The 5,561-nt window shown below is 40.6% G+C and overlaps 1 non-coding gene across 1 annotated transcript; it reads left to right on the forward strand.

Annotated features, from left to right (window-relative positions):
- Positions 1 to 930: 930 nt before the first annotated feature.
- Positions 931 to 1,034, forward strand: LOC148564209 (small nucleolar RNA R71). The gene has a single exon (XR_015884773.1). It is a non-coding gene; the product is annotated as a small nucleolar RNA R71 (small nucleolar RNA).
- The last annotated feature ends 4,527 nt before the right edge of the window (positions 1,035 to 5,561 follow it).

A 5,561-nucleotide genomic window follows, 5' to 3' on the forward strand; every position in this document is an offset into this window, starting at 1 on the left:
TTCAGGTTGTTCTGACAGCTTGGTTGGCTTGTCCTCAGTCTCCTTATCACTTATAGTGACCATCTTGCAATCTTCCCATCTTACTTTCTTTGTTTCACCTCTCGGATTCTTCTCTGTGTCACTTGAGAATCCATCTGTGGGTTTGGAAATTTGCTCAAAGAGATACCCCACTTGAGATTCTAACCTCTTGATTGTGTCTCCCTGGTTCTTGAAACTGGCTCGCACTTCCTCCTTGAACACCTTGTTGTCTTGAATCTCCTTGCCTATGCCTTCAAGCAGATTCTCAATCCTTGAGAGTCTGTCATCAAATGATTGTAGATCATGATTAGGCATGGAAGGATGAGGTAAATTATTTTGGTTTTGATGTGGATGTGGAGAATTGTTGTTATGGGGTGTTGATATGGTCTAGATGTGAAATGTTGGTGGCTTACATTGTTGGGATTTGGGCATCTTTGATCAAGGCTTTGGTCTTGTTGATTTCCCCACGCAAAGTTTGGGTGATTCCTCCATCCAGGGTTGTAGGTCTTGGAGTATGGATCATGGTTTTGCCTAAGTGAATTCCCAATGTAGTTGGCTTGCTCCTGACTACACTCTGCTTCTTCATTCACTCCTTCTTGGGTTGTTGATGAAGTGGAGATTGCTGCTACTTGGTTTCTCTCCATCTTCTTGGTGAGGTCAGCCAGCTGCTAGGTAATGAGCTTGTTTTGGGCCAGCAGAGCATCTACATTGTTTAGCTCCATTACTCCTCTTGTGTTCCCTTTTTCGGAGGCATAGAAGTAGTCGTTCTCTGCTACAGTTTCAATGACATCTATGGCCTCCTCAATGGTCTTCTTCTTATTCAAAGATCCTCCGGATGAATGGTCTACGGCCTTCTTTGACTCATAAGAGAGCCCTTCATAGAAAATGTGCAGCTGCACCCATTCATTGAACATGTCAGGTGGACACCTCCTTGTTAGGTCCTTAAACCTCTCCCATGCTTCATAGAGAGTCTCATCATCTTGTTGCCTGAAAGTTTGGACCTCAGCTCTCAGCCTATTGATTCGTTGAGGGGGGTAAAATCTTGCTAAGAATTTGTTCACCACATCTTCCCAAGTTGTCAAGCTCTCCTTTGGGAAAGACTCCAGCCACTTGGCTGCCTTATTCTTGAGTGAGAATGGAAATAAGAGCAGTCTATAGGCGTCAGAATGAACACCATTAGACTTCACTGTGTCACATATTCTCAGGAAGGTGGTTAGATGTTGATTCGGGTCCTCTTGGACACTTCCTCCGAACGAACAGTTGTTCTGAACAAGGGTGATGAGCTGTGGCTTCAGTTCAAAATTGTTGGCATGGATGGTTGGCTTTTGAATGCTACTTCCACAGTTTCCTGGGTTTGGATTGATGTAAGAGCCTAAAACTCTTCTATCCTCCCCAGCATGATTTGCTCGACCTCCTCCGCCATGGTTGTGAGCCACTTCCTCACGATGGTTTTCCATGTTTTCTTCCATGTTTGGTTCAAAGTATTCCTCAAAGTGTTCCTCCTCTTCTTCGGCACCAACTACATGTTTTTCTCTTGCCTCCCTTCTTAGTCTAAGGAAGGTTCTCTCAGGTTCAGAATCAAAGGAAGTTGAAGCCCCGCTTCTTCTCCTTGTCATACAACCAAAAAGTACAAGTAAAGAGAATAGGTGCGGAAAGTATATCTGTCAGAATTACTGTTGGTGTGAGTGATGCAATATATCAAACAGTTAGTGGGTTAGTGAAATGAATGGTAAATAACAAAGAAAAAGTAGGGGGAAGGGAAGAAAATTAACTAAAACAGAAAGTAAATGACTCAAACAGAAAATTAAATCAAACAAAAATAAAATGCTCAATCTAGTTATCCTCCAATTTAATCATTGTTGATGCACAATCAATCCCTGACAACGGCGCCATAAACTTGATGCACGGAAAACTTGTCTCATAACAAATTTCCTTCGACAAGTGTACCGAATTTGTCGTCAAGTAAAAACTCACAATAGAGTGAGGTCGAATCCCACAAGGATTGATTGATCAAGCAACTTTAATTAGAGGAATGTTCTAGTTGAGCTAATCAGAATTTGAGTTGAGAATTGCAGAAAATTAAATGGCGGGAAAGTAAATAACAGAAAAGTAAATGCTAGAAATAAAAAGCTGAATGTAAATGACGAAAAGTAAATTGCAGAATCTTAAATGGGAATTGGGAAATTGCTCATAAAAGTAAATGACTGAAATTAAAGAGAATGGGTAAGATCAGGAATGGGGAGTTCATTGGGCTCAGGAGATGTTGCATTCTCGGGATCAATTTCATTTTCATCTCTCCCTCAATCAATGCACTCATTGATCTCCTTGGCAATCTTAAGTGATCGAATTACAATTTCTTGTAATTCAATCTCTCAAATCTTGATCAATAGCCAATTCCTTGGTCAATTGCTCATGAGAAGAGATGAAGTATGGTCACTGATTATACCACATGCATTTCCCAAATCAAGTGTTGAGAGGATTATAGTCACATATCCAACCAAACCCAATTTGGTCCAGCATGAGAAAGCGTTTCTAGCATGATCTCTTCATTCCTCTTTCAAGGTTCAGAAGAGATCCAAGTATGAATAGCTTCTTTTCCAAGATAACTACCCAATTGGATGAAGATCGAAAGCTTTCAAGTAAAATCAAGAGAAAAGATAGAAGAAGAATAATGAAAACTAGTATTGATCCATCAAATTACAACAGAGCTCCCTACCCCAATGAAAGGGGTTTAGTTGTTCATAGCTCTGGAAAATGAAAACAAAGATGGAGAATAAATAATGAAAATTAGAAGTGCAGAGGAAGTAAATACAGAGAGTAGTTCTATGCCCAGAGGCTCCCTATAATTTCTAACTCTCTAAATAATTCAAAGCTACTCCTATATATACTACTCTTTTACTCTTCTAGTTGGCTCTTCAAGTCTTGGGTCTGGGCCTTTGGATCTTGAGTTTGAAGCAGTTATCTTCTTCATTGGGCTTGGTTTTACTCGCAGAGAGAAAGTGTGAAGTGGGCAGAGACTTTAGCTCAGGACGTTAGTGGTGTTAACGTTCAATGAAAATATGGGTTTGAGAACGTTAGTGACATTCAACTTTTTCACTAACGTTCCTCACCCAAGTAAGAGCCACGTTAACCTCATCGTTAGTGGCACAAACGTTGCCACTAACGTTGCCTCTTTGTCCTTCGGGCACGTTATTGGGACTCAACTTTTCCAATAACGTTGAGAATCCTCCCCCTTCCCTTCGTTAGAGTCCACATTAACTTAGTTAACGTGGCTCTTTTAACGTAGGGTTGCCAACCTTCGAGAACGTTAGTGACACTTAACATTGTCACTAACGTTCCAATGTGCCCCTTAGCTCCCACGTTAGAGTCCACGTTAACTAGGTTAACGTGGCTTCTAACGTGGCTGTGCTAGCCATCTCCAACGTTAGTGACAAAGTTGAATGTCACTAACGTTGGCTGATCATCCCTTTCCTCACGTTAGCTTCCACGTTAACTAAGTTAACTTGGGAGTTAACGTGGCTCATTGTGGCTTGTGTTGGCTCCTTCCAACGTTAGTGACAACGTTTGGTGTCACTAACGTTGTCGACAACCTTTCTTCTTCACGTTAACTTTCACGTTAACTAGGTTAACGTGGGAGTTAACGTGGCTTCTTGGGGATAGTGTGTGTTCATCCCAACGTTAGTGACAATGTTTGGTGTCACTAACATTGTCGACCACCTAGTTTCTTCACGTTAGCTTCCATGTTAACTAGGTTAACGTGGGAGTTAACGTGGCTTCTTGTGACTTGGCCAACATTAGTGAGAAAGTTGAATGACACTAACGTTGGCGTCTTCCTTTTCTTCTTAACGTTAGAGGCCACGTTAACTAAGTTAACGAGGCAACTAACGTGGCCACTTATGAGCTTGCTCCAACGTTAGTGATAATGTTAAGTGTCACTAACGTTGGCTCCATTTCCTTTCTTCCACGTTAGAGTTCACGTTAGCTTAGTTAACATGACTCTTAACGTGGGAAATGATGGCTTCGAGAGCGTTATTGGCAATGACTTTTCTCATTAACTTTGCAAGTTACTCCCATTCCACGTTAGTGTTAAAGTTAGTGTAACTAACGTAGCTACTAATGTGGTTCTTCTTTGCTTCCTTTGTCCTGAAATCAAGCAATAGAGTGCATCAAAGTTCTAGTCCAAGTCATGGGAAATGCAACATCCAATTTGTCATTAAATTCATGCAAAATCCTCATGAAATCATGTAAAGTGCATAATGTATGCTTGAATCAAGATGTAAATGAATATCTACCCAAAACTAGCTTATTTCCTAAGGAAAAGCATGAAACTACCCTAAAAACAGTAAAGAAAAGGTCAGTGAAACTGGCCAAAATGCCCTGGCATCACAACACCAAACTTAAAGCTTGCTTGTCCCTAAGCAAGTACTGGAACAAGAGAATGATGAATAGAATGCCAAGAGGAATGAGTCATTCTTGTGGAAGTCATGTCCCTGGTTTTATGGTGGTTTCATGCATAGCAACTTAGGTTTATTCCTGGCTTTTAGACCTTTATCATGTCCTTGAACACTCACTTTGATTGCATCCCATGAGACTTTTATTCATTGATCCTTTTATTGTCATTTCAGGGTTTATTTTCGTTCTTAAGCTAAGTTCTCTGTAAGGGGTCAACTCTTTAAAATAAGCTTTCAGCCAATACTCCTGAACCAGTTGGTTCAAGTCTCTCCCCCATACATACACACCACAGGCACATAGTTTATTTATTTTCTTTTCTTGAGACCTTGGTGTCCAGCACCTCTTTGGGTTACTAAATGCTCTGTATTGAGGGTAACTCTTGATAGTGGACTTTCTGCTGATAATCCCGAGTTAGTTAACCCAAGTTACCAAGTGATAAGGCACCCGTAAGAGCTTATTCATCCAAGTAGTTCCCTCACACAAGAGCACCACAGACACATGCCTCAAGATTAAAAACCATTGGTGCCTAGCCTTATTGCTTGTTTTTTTTCTTTTATTCCTCAACTTTGATTGTTCTTTCCCTTTTTCTTATTAGGATCTTCTTATTTAGCTAGTCTCATGGGGTGTGTCTCAAGCATAGTATTCATGACAGATAGTTGTCCTCCCACCTTATGGTTGAACCATCTTAGCTAACTTATGACTATACCATAAACTCATGAACTTACTCCATAGTATGAACTCCTCTCTGGTCTTTTGTAAACACTCATTCTCTTTTTCATTTGATTCAAATGGGACAAGCATACAAGTAAGCAAAGTAAGGATGCGGTGACATAAAGACTAGCACACAGAGACCTCTTCAACACAAAAACTTAAAAGACAGAATTTAAAAAGGTTCAAACATAACATGGAAGCAAGTTCTATTTCATACAAGATCTTCCTTATTAAAAGCATGGAAAAAGATGGACCAAAGAAGGAACGTCACCACCTTTTACTCTTGTGGATGCCCATGCTTTCCTCCTTGTTTGTCTTCTTTGTGTCCTCTTGCATTCCCTCGCATCCGTGCCAATCTTGCTTGCTTCCAATCCTCAAGT

The sequence above is a fragment of the Arachis ipaensis genome, chromosome B5 (genome assembly GCF_059453495.1).
Source record: "Arachis ipaensis isolate K30076 ecotype BB chromosome B5, ASM5945349v1, whole genome shotgun sequence".
NCBI lineage: Eukaryota > Viridiplantae > Streptophyta > Magnoliopsida > Fabales > Fabaceae > Arachis > Arachis ipaensis.